Here is a 19846-nt window from a genome sequence, read left to right on the forward strand (position 1 = left end):
GGTTAGCACTGCTGCCTCACAGTGCCAGAGACCCGGGTTCATTTCCCGCCTCAGGCGACTGACTGTGTGGAGTTTGCACGTTCTCCCCGTGTCTGCGTGGGTTTCCTCCGGGTGCTCCGGTTTCCTCCCACAGTCCAAAGATGTGCAGGTCAGGTGAATTGGCCATGCTAAATTGCCCGTAGTGTTAGGTAAGGGGTAGATGTAGGGGTATGGGTGGGTTGCACTTCGGCGGGGCGGTGTGGACTTGTTGGGCCGAAGGGCCTGTTTCCACACTGTAAGTAATCTAATCTAAAAGCCTGTTGGCCTGGACTTTTGTTCAGCTGGTGCCCAGGAGACTTGTTTCTGGAGCCTGGCCCACTATTTCAGTCGGGGAATTCAGGCCTTATGAAATACCTTATGCAATTCTACAGCCATCAGTTCACCTTTATCCATAGGCCAGGTTACTGAAAGAACTCCAACAAACCAGCTTAATGAGATTCTGACTGAAGAAGTTTCATTATTCCTGATGGGCAGCTGAATTGTCTTCAAAAGAAAGTGCTCTTCCATATTTACATCCCATCCCGAAATATTGTGGAAGAATTGTTCAGTGGCATTGAAAAATGGCGCATACAAACTTGGCTTTATCCGAGTCCTCGTCGAATGACCAACAAACACAAACTCTAGAGAACATGGTGAGTATTTTATCAAAATATGGCAGACAACTAATTTAAAATCCTGAGTGGTTGCTCATGAATTTGGGACTTTTGCCATTGCGAATTGTAGTATCTCTCTGTGGGGTTTCCAAACTTTGAGACAATTTTGCTAAGTTGAAAAAATAGTATTTATGTAATGGGGCAAACGTTTTGCTTGAGTTCTTGTCCAAGAAAGATTCATTTCTAAGTCAGCCATTTCCTGTCTTTCCAGAATGCTACTAATGAACGTGACGATGAAGGTGATGAGAATGTGGAGACAGGTAACTGACTGGTCAAAGACTGACTACTTGCTCTCGATGATCGGCTGTGCTGTGGGTCTGGGCAATGTCTGGAGATTCCCGTACCTGGCTTACAGAAACAGGGGAGGTATTGTCACGAAATCTAAAACAAAACAAAATGTACTGGTGAAACTCAGCAGATTTGGCAGTATGTGTACACGAGATCTGTGAAGGTTTACTGAACTCAAAACTTTAACTCTGTTTTTCACTGTCTGGATACTGCCAAACCTGATGAGTTTCTCCAGCACACTCCATCTTGTGTACAATCTGTTTTTTTTTGTGCAAGGGAATTGTCAAACAGTTGGTTTATTGTTATACTTATTTGTGTATTCCTTGTGATTGTGGAAATTGAATAGTGTTAGCGTTGGTATTAATATAAATCAAATATAAGTGATTTTTCAGAAGATTTGTACTATCACTAGTTTCCATACATACAGACAAAGAAGGACACCACTTTGACTGGAACAGCACACACAGTCTAGGACAGGTAAAACAAAGACACGCATAAGAATTCTTAGAGACATGGTATTCTAACCAGAACTCTATCAATATCCCTGTCTACTTTCCTTTGACAAAAAAACTGGAAATGACATCACCCATTGTAAGAAACCAAGACCTATAAATAGAGGAGGGGGTCATACCACCAACGCTTCACCAGAGACTCTCACTGATGACGTTACCTAGTATGGTGACAAAATGTCTGAAAACAACCTTTCAAGCTCGGCAAGCTAACTTACAGACTGATAAATCACATATATTTATATTTATTTGTTATTTTTAAACAGCATGAACTATCCAGATATGTTTACTGTCCATTATCTTCTTCTCTTCAGTCAGGCACTGCGGTTAGATTTGTAATTGTCCGTTTAACAGCAATGGAAGGAGTAACAAGGAAATCAGTCTTTTCAAAGCACAGCACTTCTTGCTGCTGAATTGGAGAGAGACCTGAACCACTGTTCATTTTCCAAATATTCAGTTGGCTTGTCACATCTCTTTGACACCAGCCAATGTGCAACAGAGAAGCAGCAAGCTACCTTCAAAAGGTGGAATGGGGGAAGGAGTAAAAATAAATTCTGAAGCTTACCATCTCAAACAGGAGGACACTGTCTGACTCAGAGGGCATTGACCTCAATGACACTTCTCCCTGGTGGGCCACGAGTGAGCCGGACTAGACACTAACAGAACAGCCCTGAATGAGACCCATCTCTCAGAGAAATGTAGCCTTGCAGTACACAATGCTGGCTATATGCTCAATTGATCAGGTTGATCTCAAGGTGAACAATAACCTCATCAGGGTCTCATGGTGAAGAAAATTTCACCACCAAACTTTCAAGATGCCATTTCCATACTGTTCAGATTAATAACTGAAGGAAGTAGATATGGGCAGTGAAAATATCGAGACAATTTATGCCATTTAAAAATAACAAAATAAGTACAAATATATATGATTTATACTAATACATACCCTATCCCTGTTTGATTTTCACAATCACCAAGGCATCACCTGCCCATCCAATACCAGCAGCATGTACCACTTGTCAGTGTTCATCCTCCAATCTGGAAGGTTAACCCCAGTTGACAGAGGTAACACCCAAATAGATCACAGTGAAATCATCTGGATTGCCCCTCCTAAAGTCAACATTGTCACCCTTGGATGATTGAAATGTCAGACTTGGCATGAAAGTGAACACTCAGAAACCATGATATTGGGAGCTGCAATGAAAATGAATGCCCACTCTTGTGTATTTGTCCAAAACCAGCTCCTCTGTTAAGAAAAGAAATTGCTTCAAGACCACATGGATTCAAAACCTTACACCTGATAGATAATACCCTGCTGTGCCCATGTGACATACAGGACATTCTAAAGGCACTCTCTAGTCATACCCAAGACTAACTGTTATACAGATAGCCAGATCATCCACTCAATTTAAATTGGAAGTCGAACTCAAAAACGCATCTAAAGACAACTCATAAATGAAATTTCAAGTCAACAACCATCGCAGTTCATGTTGCAGAAGTAGATATCAATCAGCATTATAGAGTAGACAGGACAATCCTGGCCTCATTCCTACTTCCTCTCCAGAGAAACTCTGGGAACAAATGAAGATCCAACTGTCCCCAACAAAGACTCTGCCCTCCCCTCCACTCTCTGTGGGGGAATGTTGCCAACTACAGTTTCGCCTGAGTGGATAGTAGGAAGCCTGTAAGAGTTGAGTGCAACCTTCCTAAATTCTTCATTCTCAAAGAAATGGCAGGATTAAGATCGTGTGATTGCTTGTCATAAATTACATCAATGGAAACCAAGAACACACTGGCAAAAATGTCCCAACACCATTGTGTAAAGAAGCAAAAAAAAATGTTTTATCAAGTTTGTGAATGTGACAATGTGGGAATTCCTATGTGCCAGAATTCATGGAGTAACCTTCGGAGCTGCAGCTGAGAGCTCTTCATCTTCCATGTGTTAATGTACATTCAGACCCATAACATCACAGAATAATCCCAGTCAAATAAAGAAGACAACAGAGATTTTTTTGTGTGGGGGATCAGATCAAATAGGGTAGGCGATAGCCCAGTGGTTTCATTGCTTGGCTATTAATCCAGACACTTAGGTAATGTTCTGGGGACTTGGGTATGAATCCCACCACAGCGGGTAATTGAATTTGAATTCAATAAAAATCCAGAAATAAGGGTCTAATTATGACCATGAAACCATTGCTGATGGTCAGGGAAAGCCCTTCTGGTCACTGATCTCCTATAGGGAAGGAAATTTGTGGTCCTTACCTGGTCTGGCCTACATGTGAATTCAGATCTACAGCAATGTGGTTGACTCTTAACTACCTTCTGAGCAGTTAGGGACTTGCTTTAACTGCTGGCCTAACCAGCGACACCCTCAACCCATTAATAAATTGTAAAAAATGGAACGATGGACAGACCCAACAGGGTTTTGGAGAGGTTTCAGGGTAAAGTTTAACACAATCCATCTGGCGCCAACAATGAAGCTAAGCGTCAATGGGTGATTTTTCCCTCATTGTGTTCTTTCCCTATATTTTCCAGGTGTGTTCCTGATTCCCTACGCTCTCATGCTGGTATTTGTTGCGATGCCAATGATTTTCTTGGAATGCTCCTTTGGCCAGTTTGCCAGTCTTGGACCCGTTGGAGTGTGGAAAGCTGTGCCCATGTTACAAGGTCAGTGTTTATTCGGCAAATGAGCTTAACAACAATATAAATGAGGCGCAGTACTCAGGTCATATATCGGTTACATTTTTGAACAGATGAGAGTTGAGCTGAACCTGGGCAGAGTGTCTGCATTCAGACATGCTGCACAATGGATTAATCCAGATGTAAAGTGTGAGGTGACAGTCAGCTGAGGCTGTGGTCAGTGGTCAGTGATATGGAGGCACAAAGTCAAGTGGAAACTCACTGTCTTCTAACCTCTGCAAAGGTCAGGGGTGGGGAAGCTCATGGATGGCCTTCCCCCTACCTTGCTGCCAATGGAGCCCTTCATTGGGCAGTTATTCCACACAGAAGATCTAATTACACTGCCACTTGTATTTACCCAGTGACGGGCAAGGGAAGCACCCTGCAGCAAATCCAGGAAGCAACTCTTTTTTTTGGGGTTGCTAGCAGGCTCCTGGGGGAGGATCCATCATTCGAAGGTACCCAATGCCTGATTGAAGGACCTGGCATCGGGGAGGGGACTGAATTAAGCATCTGTCTTTGCTGCTGATCACCTTCACTCCCTTCCCCCTGTTGTATTGGGTTCGGGTGGGTAAATGTAATCTGACTAACTTTGATCAGCTTACGGTAATCCTTTTCAACTCAGGCACATTGCTCAGTGTGATGGACAAAGCGGATAAGAGGCAGAGAAAGATCCAACACAACGAACACTTTATGAAGGAAAAAAGTCAGTTGTCAGACTCTACTATTATTCTTTAATTAAACTCCCTCAAACTCTTTTAATTGTTTCACAGGAATCTTCAATAACTGATAAGTCTCTAAGTAAACATGACTCAAACCTGCACTAGCTATCAACATCTGACACCTGATTCCAAGGATTAACTATACCCTGTCCACAGGTCTCTATCCCTGTCTTTGAACTGTGTCTGAAAAATCTGCAAATACCTGTTCACAATGGCTGGGACAGGCTGGTCCTTGCTCTTTGAGGATTGGCTAATTTTTCAGGATCTGCAGTCATTGAGTTTGGACTTCCCCTCCCAGGGCTGTTTCTGTCTTCGGCTTGTCACGTTGATGTTGTCTCCCTGGGTCTGGTCAGTCTGGTGATGCTTGCCTCGAGGTACAAGGAGTTGGAGATGCTGTACAGATCAGCTGCCAGTTGGAGGCGCTGTTTGGAGATGCTGTTAAAGAAGGTGCATAAAGCAAAGCTGGGGCTCCCGGTTCCCACTTTTATCCCCATCTTAGCATCCTTCTCAAAGATTCTGTGGCCCATGTCCAATACTGGTATCAGGTGGGGGCAGGAAGATCCAATGAGGTAACTGTTTTCCATCTTTGGAAGTGTTAGAGCATGGTTTTGAACCTTCAACTGTCAAGAGCTGTCCTTGTTGCTTTATGTCTCTGGCTTCTACTGAGCTGGTGCCAGCAAGTTAGTGTAACATTCTTCCAACAAAGAAGCTTCACTGGAGGTGGAAACAGCGGTTCTTCTGAAACAGTGTGGCCATTAGCACTGGACCAGGCAATTCTCTGCCTGTCTGATTTCAACAGGAATTTGATAGTCCAAGGCCTGGCTGCATGAATACTGTCTGTTCCATCTCTGCAGTTTGCAAATTGCAGAGTTGGACTCGGTTTAAATTCGGCTTCCACATTTCAAGTTTTATGTGTACACACCAAAACATATCAATATTTCTGCAACAGTCCTGGAAGTCCTGGATCACCTGAGCACACTCCCGACCCTAACCTCATGACCCATCTCCCACCATTACTCATGTTCCCTGCCACTGGGTACCTCAGTGATACTGGGCTTGAAGTGAGGTTATGGCCTGTAGCAGGTAGCAGCTGCAATGTACCTCTGCTGAACAATGGAGAGCTGCTGATATTTGATCATCTGGAGGCCCTGTTAAATGGTTGACACATAATATGAGATGCTTACCTGAAAAGAGGTGACATGAGTCTCTCCTTGACACTTTAGCTGCTGGGCAGACTACTGTCACCTATGTTAAGTTCTGTTCAGTGTTCTTTATTAACTTCACCCAAATTTAATGGACATTAGATCCAATACTTGGACAACCCGTTATCTACTATCCAATATTAATGCTGATAATGTTTTCATTTTACATTGCTGAGAAAGAATAGTTATTATTACGATTTTTTTTTTGGAAAGATACCTTTCACTTTGTTTCTATGATCACAGAATTTACAACAAGGTGAAAGCTTTCAAGTGTATTAACTATTGTAAGGTGAGGCAATGTGACAAACAATTTATTCACACAAGCTCAAAAATAACTAGTTAAATATAATGGACAGATCACCTTTACAGTTGTACTGCCTGATTGGTAAATACTAGTTAAGATACAAGGCATCTCTCCTGTATTATGATCCCAGCTGATGGTATGACAGGGCTAATCAGATCCCAGAAGGAAATCTGTCCTGAGAGATCACATTATTTTTCTATTGCAGCTAATACAGTGATCAGTGACTGGGAACAATGACACAAGACTGCAGAGTTTATTTAACAACAGAAGAGAAGTTTATGACACAAAAGATGAAAATAGGAAAAAGCTACCAAGCTAGTTAGACACAGAAAACAGTTAGAAAGATCTTAAAACAGATAGCAAAACAAAGTCTCAGAAATTTCCCAACATTAGAGCAATTCAAGTCTAGAGAAGCTAACTCTTGCTATCAAATGTTTAATTTGATTTAACTGATTCATTCCATTCCGTCCTATGAACCATAACCTCTTCTTATATGAATGCTCACAAAACTGAGAGCTTATATTTTCTCAGCTTCTAATAACCTGAATAGTTCAAATCAAATATTCCTGACTTGGAAGATGCACAAATTAAACTTTTACACAGAGGTAACTGTCCACTTAATTACCCTGAAAAATCTCATTTCCAGAAGAGAAACTGGATTTGCTTTTAGCTCCAATGAGGTCTCCTCTAATGTATCCAAAAGCTTTCAAACTCTGGGTTTCCTAAACATTAATTCATTGTTGCTTTGTCTCGCTTTAAGATAAATTTGACCAACTCCAACCAGAATTTATGAATGAATTTGCCCAGGTGTCCCACAATACTGAAGTGGTCAAATCAATATGAAAACAAGCCAGTACCAATGCAAAACAGTCCCAGCTGTATTAGGAATAAAGTTGCAAAATGTACTATCCCTAGTCTTATTTGGCACCTTAAGGTTTAAATGCTTCCTGAGTCTTTTGTAAATTTACGCAGTTGCGCTCTCTGTGGTTTTGTCTATGTGTCAGCAAACCTGCTTTCCTCCTCTCTGGTCAGCTGGTCTCTGCCTCTTGCCATACTGGTCTCCTGGGAAGGCCTCAGATGATTCAAGAGAGTCCCAAGAGACAGGTCTGCAAGTGAACCCTGTTTTCATACCTTTTAGTTGGCTTTCTGGAACTGCCTGTAGTTCTGGTGAGTCAGGGAGACACACTTTATAGTTTGAAACAAGAGTCAGTCATTTACATGGCATGCCACTGTTAGTTTCTTTATGTGGCAGGACCAGGTGAATTTCTCTCGGGGCTGTCCTGTGTTTAGTAGATAAGTTTTTGGGAGGGGGTTATGTCTGTCCAGAATAACTATTGCTAATGTCTTTAGCACCTGGCTGCTGTCTTTGCACTGTGTCTGGTGCATGGATTTTGTGGTTTCAGGGCTTTACTTCACTAATATACCCAAAGTTAGCAATCTATTTGTGTTTTAGCAGCCAGGAGGCTGCTACATAATTCGTGATTTTTTTTCCTGAAACATAGTAAGTCAATGACATTCACGTTTAGCCCACCCTGTTATAAACCACCACAGTTAAAAAAAACAATCTATTAGCACTCGAGTGAGCTCCTGCTCTCTAAATTGCATAAGATTTGGTCACTTTTCTGGAAAGACTGTCTGACCCAAGTTGATTTTTTTTGAAACCTTCAGAAAAGTAAGCAACTCTAAAATCCAAACTCTAAAAAATATTTGAGGTGTGTATAAACTGACACCTTTCATCATAGCTGCACATCTTTGAACCAGCAACTTGCCAAGTTTTCATTCTATCTGTCAGAGCAGATGGGACATTGGAGTGACATTTGGATAAATATTATCCATCAAGGTAAAGGGCAATTTGTATGATTACATAGTGAGAGCTAGAAGGGAGGAGAAACTCTAACTTTGTGTGAGGATGATGTCTGCATAGATTAAGCTACAAATAAGGAGTTCTTACACATAGTGTTTTGAACTCCAGCAGTATTACTTTGGGCGCCTGAACTTTCCAAAAACTCAAGAGTACAATAAAATACGGTGGCAATGGATAGATAAACAGAAGCAACAAAGTTAGCATCTGACGTAAACCTTGTGGCGCAGAAAATCATAAAAGAATGCTTTCAATGATTCACCGAGATGTTGGTAGCACTGTGGGTGCAGCCAATAGATGAGCAACATGTACAGAGACCCAAAAGTGTCTCGATTAAATGGGGTGTTGGAGAGATGATGCAACAGACCCAGGAAGAGTTGCAGAGCTCAGGAGAAGCACAAGAGTCCACCAGCAGAGGGAGTCCATTGGATGTAGAAACTGGGGAATGAAAGAATAGTTTCAATAGATACAGAACTACTTCAGAATTACATAATAAATAACAAAAATAATGTCAGTACTTTATGGAAACCATCACAGATGACATATTAACAAGAGAGTGGATTAGTGAGAGTGCAGCATCACTTGAAGAAGTATAACAAACACTGGACTTAAGTTTCAGTTTCTGTCAAATTGTCACTATTGAAGAGGTAAAGTCTAAAGGAAGAAAACAGAGGCCAGGGCAAAGTGTATGTTTATTTATGAATGATCTTTATAAGCAGATACTGAAATGCTCTTGTGAGAGTTGAAGGCAGAGTTGATTCATAATCAGATTGTAGTCAAAACGGCAGATGAATCCTTGTCAAGCATTTCACAAGCCAGGGAGGATTTAATCCTCAAGGTATTAGTGCAAGGTGTGACCATACTGCTCCTTTAACAAGGTTGTGTTGTCCTTGGATTTTTTCAAAAGTGCTGTAACGAATCGGAGTTGTTGAGATGTCTGTGCTTATCTACTTGAAGAAGCTTCTAAGTTATATAAAATAAAGCAGTTGTACAATGAAAGGAGAGTGGCCAGTTCTCCCAGCTTAGCTTTACTCTGATTTGGTTTGGTTTTAGCAAGTAGTCTGGCTGTTGAGAGCTGCTGAGTCAGTTGTTAGCTGGGAATCCAATAGAAACAGCTATGTGGAAGAAGGTGTTCCTTGCTGAATCTCTCTGTCATCTCTCTCTCCTGTAAGACTCTGTGTTTAATTTTACCTTTTTTGCCAAAGGGTGTTTATGGAGATTGTTGCAGGAATTTAGTGCAGCATCATTAATTTGGGATAGTCTGTTGGGCTTTCGATTAGGTTAAGTTATTCTGTATTTTGTTGTCTTTTGTTTGTGTTTCATTTGGTACTCAGTAAATAAATTCTGTTTTGTTTAAGACCAAGGGTTTTTGGCTAGTTGCATCACTTCTGGAATATCCACTATACACCTGCTCAAAACAACTAGAAAAGTTAGGGTCTCAACTACCGTCTTGAAATGTTTGAGGGGGGTCTGGCCTGGTCCATAACAAAGTTCTTAGGCAAATGGAACTTTGGAAACAGAAGTGAGTATTCATTCGGGGGAAACTAATGCTCTATGGAGTAAGCTGGGTGAGGGGATTCAGCCCATTGGCTTCAGGGGAGGGCATGCACGAAAACTACAGCAACCCAAATGGAAAAATCACACGAAGCACCGTTTCAAAGTGTTTTCAGTGTCACATGATCAATCACTATGAAGGTAAAGAACATTCAACAGTGGGAATGCAATCCCATAATTGTTGAAAAAAACAGTCATTTTAAAGCAGCTTGTTATTACAAATGCAGACAGTTGAAAAATAAAAGAGGAAATCTTTAAGTCAGAATTATATGTAACAGTTGTAAAGGTTTAAGGTCAGTAAATAAAACTTTTCAAGAGAAAGCATCGCTGTGGAGAATGAATATGGGAATGTGAAGCTGGGAGTAAATGGACAACGGACAGTTTAAACAAGATCCAGGTGTGGTGTTTCTATGATCAGATCAATTTAAGTGGCTCAAGTTAATTAAACTGCAGTTATCTCCATGCAATCGCAATGTCCTGGAGAAACATTATTAAAAGGAAAAAGCAAACTCAAGGAAAAAGTTGGAAGGCAAATTGTGCAATCTCCCTCTCTCTGTATCATTCAAATTCTCTAGTAAGTGGGAATGATTAAAGCTGAGAAGAAACATCCAAAGTTTTCCCACCAGCTTCCTGTACTCCCATTGGGGTGAAAGCCTACGGGTCATGGAGATATTTCAGTTTTATTCCCATTCATTCTCCGACGTTTCCTTACAAGATTAAAAACTAATTCATTCTTCAACAAGACACAATTTTGGTTTCCTTGTACAATTATACTTGTCCTCTCTTGCACTCCTGTAATAAATCAATATAAAATTTAAACATTCCACTACTTTTTCCATCTTCATAAAATTGATTTTTTCTGGTTTTTTTTGACATTATATTTGTGTCAAATCATCAGTCTTTTTTTGTGGCTTAATTGTGAATGAGTGTGTGTATATTCAGTCTTTTAAAGCAGGAGAATTTAAGTTGCACAGTAGTATATTCACAATAAATGAAGTTACTTTCTGTTCGTGGTAAATGTTGGTTTGAATTGCTTTTGTCTTGAATAACATTCAGTTGGGTAATTTAGTTATGTTGGTGGTCTAATTGGGATATTAAACATTTTGTGATGACATTTATTACTGTAGGATGTGATTATTGATGTACTCTTCCCATGAAACTATGATATGCTGCGAAAGTGATTTTGTTTTTTTTAGGAAAATCATCATTTTTTCCTTCTACCAAAAATTTCCTTCAAAATGCTCACCTGTTTCACTGTCAGTTTACCCATTTACAGCTCACCTGTTTATTGGTCAGTTTAATTCATGGTTATTCGAAGTTCTTAATTAAGTTTGAAGCATTGGTTTTTCTCACTCAAGCCTTGTATTAAATAAAATTACCTCCATATTTCACACACCTCCTTATGTCAGAGTGTCTCTAATCAATGTTGCAGCTCAATGACCCTGATCCAGAATGAGTTGAGGCAGTGACATTTCTTTCAGATATGGCCAGCCTGGACAGTCTCACTGATCTCCATGGAAAGTGACTGTAGCTAGACACAGTCATTTGTTTGACCAACTGAAACTATGTCATGGAATTTATATTAAGTCAATAGTTCTCAATTTATATCCAATTCTTTTTGTCTATTTTAAGGTGTTGGAATCACCATGGTCCTTCTGGTTATAATTGCCAACATTTCCTACAGCTCCATTATTGGCTACAGTCTGTACTACCTGTTTGCTTCCTTCCAATCACCCCTGCTGTGGGCAGACTGCTTCAGTTGGTGGGGAGCAGATGAAACATGCAGCAGGACCCCCAAAGGTACAGTGTTCACTTCTACTGGGGAAAGTGTACACACCGACTGGTCATTGTTCATTCTGTCAGTCTGAGTGAGGGAGTGAGGTGGACAATAGTTTCAGTGACCATTCTCGTTGTGACCGTACAGCAGAAAGACTTGGGTAGAGAGCAGCAGCAGGAATCATGGCACTGAGTCACTGCAATTACACATTCCTGATAGTGGGGAAATCATGCTTTGACTTCCAAAAAAGTATTGATTTCACTTAGTGACACAATGGGTGATGTTTGATTTTATTCTACAGACTGACACTATGGGAGATCTATAAACATACAAAATAGAAGTAGAGATAGTTCATTGAGCCTCTTGAGACTCCTCCACCAATCAATGAAGTCATGGCTGAACTGTTGGTGTTTGAATTCCACATTCCTACCTCGATTAATAATAACCCTCAATTCTCTTGCCAAACAATGGCTGAGCCTTCAGTGCCCTCTGAGGCTGAGTTCCAAACTTACACAACTATCTGAGAGAAAAGAATACTTGTCACCTCTGTCCCCAAAGGACAGCCTATAATTTTAAAGCAGTGTACTCTAATTTTGGACTGAACTGTCAGCAGAAACTGTCCTTTCTACATCCACCTTTTCAAGACTGCTTAGGATCTTATATACTTTAAAAAGATTACCCCTCATTTTGCTGAACTCCAGTGCAATCATGCTCTGCATGTCCAATCCTTCCTACTAAGACAATCTGTGCATTCAGGTACCAGTCTAGTCAACTGAAAAAATGTATATCCTTCTTTAAATAAGGAGGCAGATTCTGTGCACAATATTTTAGATATGGTCTTTATACTCCCTTAGTAAAGTGAAGCATAATATCCTTACATTTTGTTTAAATCCTTCTATCATTAAGGACAGCAACCCATTATATGTGTTGTACCTGCACATCAATCTTTTGTGACTTATAAACCAGAACGCTTAAATTTCTTTGCACCTCAGAATTCTTCAATCATTTCTCCCAATTAAGTAATTCTCTGTTTTTATGTTCATCCTACCAAAGTGATCAATCTTACAATTTCTCTTATTATGCTTCATTTGCCAGATTTTATCCACTCTCTCAGGTTGTCTCCATTGATCTGCAACTTCCTTGTGTCTACTTCACTGTATACGTCCCCACCTATTTTGATGTCATCTACTCATTTAACTACCATGCCTTTTCTCCCCTTATCTTAGTCATGGATGTAAATTATAAAATGTTGAGGACCCAGCACAGAGTCCTCATCTCATCCTGCCAATCAGGCATACTCATTTGTTTTGCATAAACTCTGTTTGCTGCGAGACAGCTAATCTTCGATCCATGCTAATGTGTTCAGCCTTATATCATGAGATTTTATCTTTCATAGTAACCTTTGATATGGCATTTTCTTAAATTCTTCCAAAAATCCAAATATACTACATCAGCAGAACTTTATTCACATAGCATATATTCACCTAATGAATTCCAATAAACGAGTTCAACATGATTTCTCTGATACAAACATGCTGGTCTTCCCAATTAACTTGAGGTTTTCTAAGTGTGCTACTATAATCAATTTGAACATCTTCCTCATGATAAGTTAACTGTAATTTCTCATTTTCTGTCTCCTTCCATTTTTGAGTAGATATATTTGCTACTTTCCAGTCCAATGGATTATTTGCTAAATTGTGCGGATTTTGGAAAAGTAACATCAACTCATTCTTTAGCTCATTAGCAAACTCTTTAAAGACCTTGGGAATGAAGTCCACCTGGAGCCAAACACTTGTCAGCCTACAACTCCATCGGTTTGTTTCTGATTCCTTTCATTGTGATTGTCATTTCACAAATCTCCCCTTTAATTTCAATGTCCTGGTCTAGACAGTCACTAGAATGCTCTTTTCGCATTGCTTCCAGTGAAGGTAAAAGCAAAATGTTTGTTCATTTCGTTCACAATCTACTATGAGGTCCTCATTCTCACTCTCAAGAAGATCACCTTTCACTTTACCTGCTCCTTTCCTTTTTAAATACCTGTACAAATATGTTGTCTGATTTTACATCCCTCGCCTTCCAAATATTAATGTCCTCCTTCTGGTTTACCTTTTGTTATAGTCTGAACATTATCTGAGCTATTACCGTTTTCTTGCAGTTATTTTTTCCCTGAAATCTGATACTTAACAATAGATAGTCCTCCCCCGTGATTTTTCTTTATTGTAGCAATATACTTAATCTGAGTATTCTGAAATAAACCCTGAAGTATCTGCCACTGTGTCTCTCTTAATCTATCCCTGGGCATAGCATGCCAGTTCATTTCAGCTAGCTCAGCTTTAAGGCCCATTTTGTTGCCTTTATTATGGTTTAGTATGCTCATCTTAGACCTAAAATTCTTTCTTTCAAAGTTGATACAAATTTAAACAAATTATGGCTGTTGTTTCCTTTGGGTGCCTTTACTTGCTGACCATTACTTAATTCTGCTACATTTCATTATACTAAGTCAAATATAATCTGCTCTCCAGTCTGTTCCAAAACGTGCTCAGTCCTTTGAGTATAGAAGTTGGGACGTTATGTTGAGGATATACTGGACATTGGTGTGGTCTCTTCTGGAGTACTATATCCAGTTCTGGTTGCCCATTAATAAGAAGGATATTATCAAGCTGGAGAGGGATCAGAAGAGATTTAGCAGGATGTTGCTGGGTGTGGAAGGTTTCAGTTATAAAGAAAGGCTGGGACTCTTTTCATTGGAGTGCAGGAGGTTGAGAGGTGATCTTTAGGGAGGTTTATAATATAATGAGAGGTACAGATAGAGTTGATGGTGGTTCTCTTTTACCCAAGATGGTGAATTTCAAGAATATGGGGGGCACATTTTTAAAAGAGAGTTTTAATAAAGACATGAGGCAAATTGTTTTACACAGAAGATGGTTTGCATGTGGAATGAACGTCCTGAGGCAGGTACAATTACAACATTTAAAAGACATTTGGATGGAGACATGAATAGGATAGGTTTGGAGCAGGCAGGTGAGATTAGTTTCATTTGGGATTATGTTTGGCACAGCTTGGTTGGACTGCTGTTGGTTCCGTGCCATATGACTCTATGCATCATGTTCTCGTGCAAAATACAGGCTAGGAATCCTTCTACTGACTGTCCCTTCATTCCCTGAACAAAGACTATTTGCACATCATGACTCACGCAGTCATTTTAAATTCTAAATTATTCAATCTGCACTCCCCATCCCCCCCAGGAATGTAAAGGTAATTGTGAGAAGCAATAAGCATTTTTATCTGATATAGGATCATGCGATATCAGGTATATTCAAAGGACTGAGCGTTGAAGGGAAGCCTGCCAAATGCCTTTTAACCATCCTGTCTATTTGTGAAGCAAACTTTAAAGAATTATGTACCTGCACACCTTGGTCCATCTGATCTACAAACACTACCCATGGCCTTACCATTATTTATATAAGCCCTATCCATGTTTGTTGTTGTACCAAACTGCAATACCTTGCATTCATGCAGATTGAACTCCATCTGCCATTTTTCAGCCCTTTGAACCATTTGAACAAGATCCTTTTGTAATCTTAGAAAACCTTCTTCCCTGTCTACTATGCCACCAATTTTGGTGTCATCACAAACTTACTAACCATGCCTTCTGTACTCTCATCCAAATGATGTGAAAGGTGAAGTTCGTGATCTCCAATGAGATGATCAGTTGAGACATTGGTTACAATTTTATTTGAAGCAGATGAGAGATGAAAGTCCAAAGATGTGTGGGATAGGTGGATTGGCTATTGGAAATGCAGGGTTACAGAGATAGGAAACAGGGGTGAATCTAATTGGGATGGTCTTCAGACAGTTGGTATGGACTTGTTGGGCTAAATGGCCTGCTTCCATACTGCAGGAGTTCTATGATTCTATCTTGATTAAAACTTGGAAAGCAATAATCTCTTATGTCTTCTTTCATTTCCTATGTATTTCTGCAAATATCATGATCTATATGTTCCTGTGACAGTGAAAAGCAAGGTTAACGGGAATAGGAAACCCTGCATGACAAGAGATATTGAGGCTTTGACCAGAAAAAAAGGAGGAGGTATGGCTCAGGTACAGGCAGCTGGATCAAGGGAATCCCTGGAGGTGTACAGGGGATACAGGAGTTTACTGAAAGAATGAAATCAGGACGCTGAAAAGGAGGCATAAGATAGCCTTGGCTGAGAAAATTAGGGTGAATCCAAAGAGGTTCTTTAAGTACCTTAAAGGAAAAAGAATAACTACAGAGAGAATAGAACCCCTCAAGGACCAAAGTGGAAATGTATGTGTAGAACCGCAGGATATGAATAAGGTCCTCAATGAATATTTCTCTTCTGTATTTATCGTGGAGAAAGATATGAAGACTTGGGGAGTCAGTGATGATAACTTGGGGATAGTCCATATCACAGGAGAGGAGGGGTTGGATGTATTAGAATGTATGAAGGTGGATAAATCTCCTGGTCCTGACCAGATACATCCAAGAACACTGCAAGAGGCTTGAGAAGAAATTGCGGGAACCCTGGCTGATATTTTTGCATCATCGTTAACCATGGATGAGGTCCTGGAAGACTAGAGAGTAGCGAATGTTGTACCCTTGTTCAAGAGGGGCTGCAAAGAAAGACCTGGGAACTATAGACCAGTAGGCCTAACATCTGTGGTAGATAGGTTACTTGAGAAGATTCTGAGGGATAGGATATACATGCATTTGGAAAGACAGGGTTTGTTTAGGAATAGCCAGCATGGCTTTGTGCATGGGAGATCATGCCTCACAAATTTGTTGGAGTTCTTTGATGAATTGACAAGGAAGGTTGACGAGGGCAAGGCGGTAGATGTAGTTTGTTTGGATTTCAGCAGTACCTTTAATAAGATTCCACATGGAAGGTTGCTCTGGAAGGTTAGATTGCACAGAATCCGGGGAGTTGGCAAATTTGATACACAATTGGCTTGATGATAGGAAACAGAGGGTAATAGTGGAAGGATGCTTGTTGGACTGGAGGCCTGTGACTAGTGGAGTGCTTCAGGGTTCGGTGCTGGGCCCATTGATTGTTGTTATCAATATCAATGATTTGGATGAGAATGTACAAGGCATGATTAGTAAATTTGCAAATGACACTGAACTAGGTGGTATCGTAGACAGTGAGGAAGGTTATCAGAAATTGCAGCTGGACCTTGATCAGCTGGGGAAATGGGCTGAGAAATGGCAAATGGAGTTTAATATAGATGAATCTTGCATTTTGGAAAATCAAATCAAGGTATGAGTTTCATGGTGAATGGTCGGGCCTTAAGGGGTGTAGAGGAACAGAGAGACCTTGGAGTTCAGGTTCATAGTTCTCTGAAAGTGGAGTCACAGGTGGACAGGGCAGTGAAGAAGGCTTTTGGCACACTAGCCTTAATCAATCAGGGTATTGAGTATAGAAGCTAGGAAGTTATGTTGCAGGTGTACAGGAAGTTGGTGAGGCGGCACTTGGAGTATTATGTTCAGTTTTGGCCACCTTGCTATAGGAAGAATGTTATTAAACTGGAAAGAGTGCAGAAGAAATATTTATGGTTGTTGCCAGGACTCAATGATTTGAGTAATAGGGAGAGGTTGGACAAGCTCAGACATTTTTTCTTCAGAGCATAGGAGACTAAGGGGGGGATCCTGTAGAGGTGTATAAGATCATGAGAGACATGGATAGGGTGAATGCACTCCGTCTCTTTCCCAGGGTTGGGCGATTGCAGACTAGAGGGCATCAGTTTAAGGTTCGAGGGGAAAGAATAAAAGGGAACCTGAGGGGCAGCTTTTTTACATCGAGGTGGGATGCATATACAATGAGCTGCCAGCAGAAGTAGTTGAGGCTGGTACGTTAACAACATTTAAAAATCATTTGGACACATACATGGCTAGGATAGGTTTAGAAGGATATGGACCAAGTGCAGGGAAATGGGGTTAGTGTTGATGGACGTTTTGGTCGGCATGGACCAGTTTGGGCCAAAGGGCCTGTCTCTGTCTGTAGGATTCTATGACTCTATGTTTCACTAAAGGAGCAATTTTTAATATCTTATTTTTGAAGTATTGTCACAGGCATCACAGATTCTGTCAAAAACATCTATTAGACAGGGTCAACCTCAAAGCTGGACTGTGCTGTGACTGGAATGTGCAGACTGAATCTCTCTTCTGACATATCTATATCTTCATCCTTGTAATAAAAAAAATGGGTATCTTCAGCCAGAGTGTAACAGTGAAATAAAAACAAAAGGTGCTGGAGAAAGAAACAGAGTTAACCTTTTGAATTGGACATGATTTTTCTAACTAACTCAGAATTTGAAACAATAACCCTTATTATATCATGGGAAATGACAGCATTGCTCCTGGCGAATCATAATTCTGTAACATGTTCCACATTTTCCAGATCCACGCTGCAATCTCACTCAGGTCGATGGATATTTTGAAATCGTTAATACAACATGGCTGCAGACAAACAATGAAACTTGTCCAAATGGATCAGAAATTTTCATGCCTCACCAGGGTCCGAGTGAGCAATACTGGGAGTAAGTACATTGCTGGAGAGAGCAGCACCTATAACCTGAACAGCTGGGCCAGTAACCCTTTTTGGGAAGGTCATTGGTGAATGTCCTGATAATGACTGAGAAACTGTTTCATTTTGTTAAGAGGTATTATGTATATCACATGCCTGTTACAAATTAACATCACATAGGCACCTCTTCACTGGGTAACAGTTCCCTGATTTCTAACACACCAGATTCATTTTAATTATAATTCTGCAATAGATATTTATTGTGCTTTTTATTGTCTTGTTCTTCAGCAAAGAGACTCACCATTAGAATTCTTAACCATTAAATAATATAAATTATCTGTGACTGATGTCTCTTTGGCTCTGTTTTTAATTGAATATATCATTATATTTAATACACAGACCTGGGAACTGAATTTGGTGAAACTGTCTGGAAGCAGATATCATGTCTGACAATCTGAAGGAGTTGACATCACTGAGAGAAACAGTGACTAAACCAATGCAATGTAATACATTCAGTGAAATACTGGTGGGAACTTTCAAATGAAACCAGTTCTCCATGGAAACTCATCAGCATTCAGTATTTAAATAATGCACATATTTAATAGCTTTGAGAAATATCATAAATGATATCAAATATGAGTTCACTATTTGTTATTAATCATCTGGATCTTCAAATAATGTATTTTTGATTAAATATTTTGATGCATTATTTCTAATCTCAGATGTGTGTAATGAAATATTTCGTGCAAATTTGGTCTCCCGCCAAATGGAAGGATGTTGTGAAATTTGAAAGGATTCAGAAAAAAATGTACAATAATTTTGCCAAGTTTGGAGGGTTTGAGTTATAGGGAGAGGTTGAATAGGCTTTGGGGCAGGTTTTCGTGGAGTGTCAGAGGCTGATGGGTGATCTTATGGAGGTTTATTAAATCATGAGGGTAAATACATAGGGTAAATAGACAAGGTCTTTTCCCTGGGGTGGGTAGAATCCAGAACTAGAGGGCGTAAGTTTGGGGTGAGGGGGAAAGATTTAAAAGGGACCTAAGGGGCAACTTTTTCATGCAGAAGGTAATGCGTGTATGGAATGAGCTGTCAGAAGAAGTGCTGGAGGCTGGTACAATTACAACATTTAAAAGGCATCTGGATGGGTATATGAATAGGAAGGGTTTCAAGGGATATGGGCTAACTGTTAACAAATGGGACTAGATTAATTTGGGATATCTGGTGGGCATGGACGAGTTGGACGTAAGGGTCTGTTTCCATGCTATACCTCTCTATGAATATAAGTTTGTCCTTACATAACATATTGTTTTGTTGTCATTTCCTTCAGTAAAGTGGTTTTACGCTGTTAAAATTCAATGGATGAGACTGGGGAGATAGTCTGGTATTTAGCCCTCTGTCTGCTTCTGACCTGGTTGATAACTGGAGCAGCGTTATCGAGAGGAATCAAATCTTCAGGAAAGGTAAGTGATTGGTGATGAATCAAATTAAAACAACTGACAAAGTATAGATTTCTGCAACAATAAAACTAGCGTTTATGAATCATTTGTGAAGTGTCTGATTTACTTTCCAGGTGACATTAACAGTGTCTCTTTGGGGAGTGGGAGATCCAGAATTCATTAACACTTTAGGCCTGAGGGAGATCTGAAGGTCTTTCTCCTGAGGGAAAGAACAGCAGCAATTCCCCCAAACCTCTGAAATGTGTCCTGCATTCTA

At 40.1% G+C, this 19846-nt stretch overlaps 1 pseudogene; it reads left to right on the forward strand.

Moving 5' to 3' along the window:
* The first annotated feature begins 599 nt into the window (after window positions 1-599).
* The window catches only part of LOC140495615 (sodium- and chloride-dependent neutral and basic amino acid transporter B(0+)-like), a 55467-nt pseudogene continuing 36220 nt past the window's right edge, over window positions 600-19846 (forward strand).

The sequence above is a fragment of the Chiloscyllium punctatum genome, chromosome 25 (genome assembly GCF_047496795.1).
Source record: "Chiloscyllium punctatum isolate Juve2018m chromosome 25, sChiPun1.3, whole genome shotgun sequence".
Classification (NCBI taxonomy): Eukaryota; Metazoa; Chordata; class Chondrichthyes; order Orectolobiformes; family Hemiscylliidae; genus Chiloscyllium; species Chiloscyllium punctatum.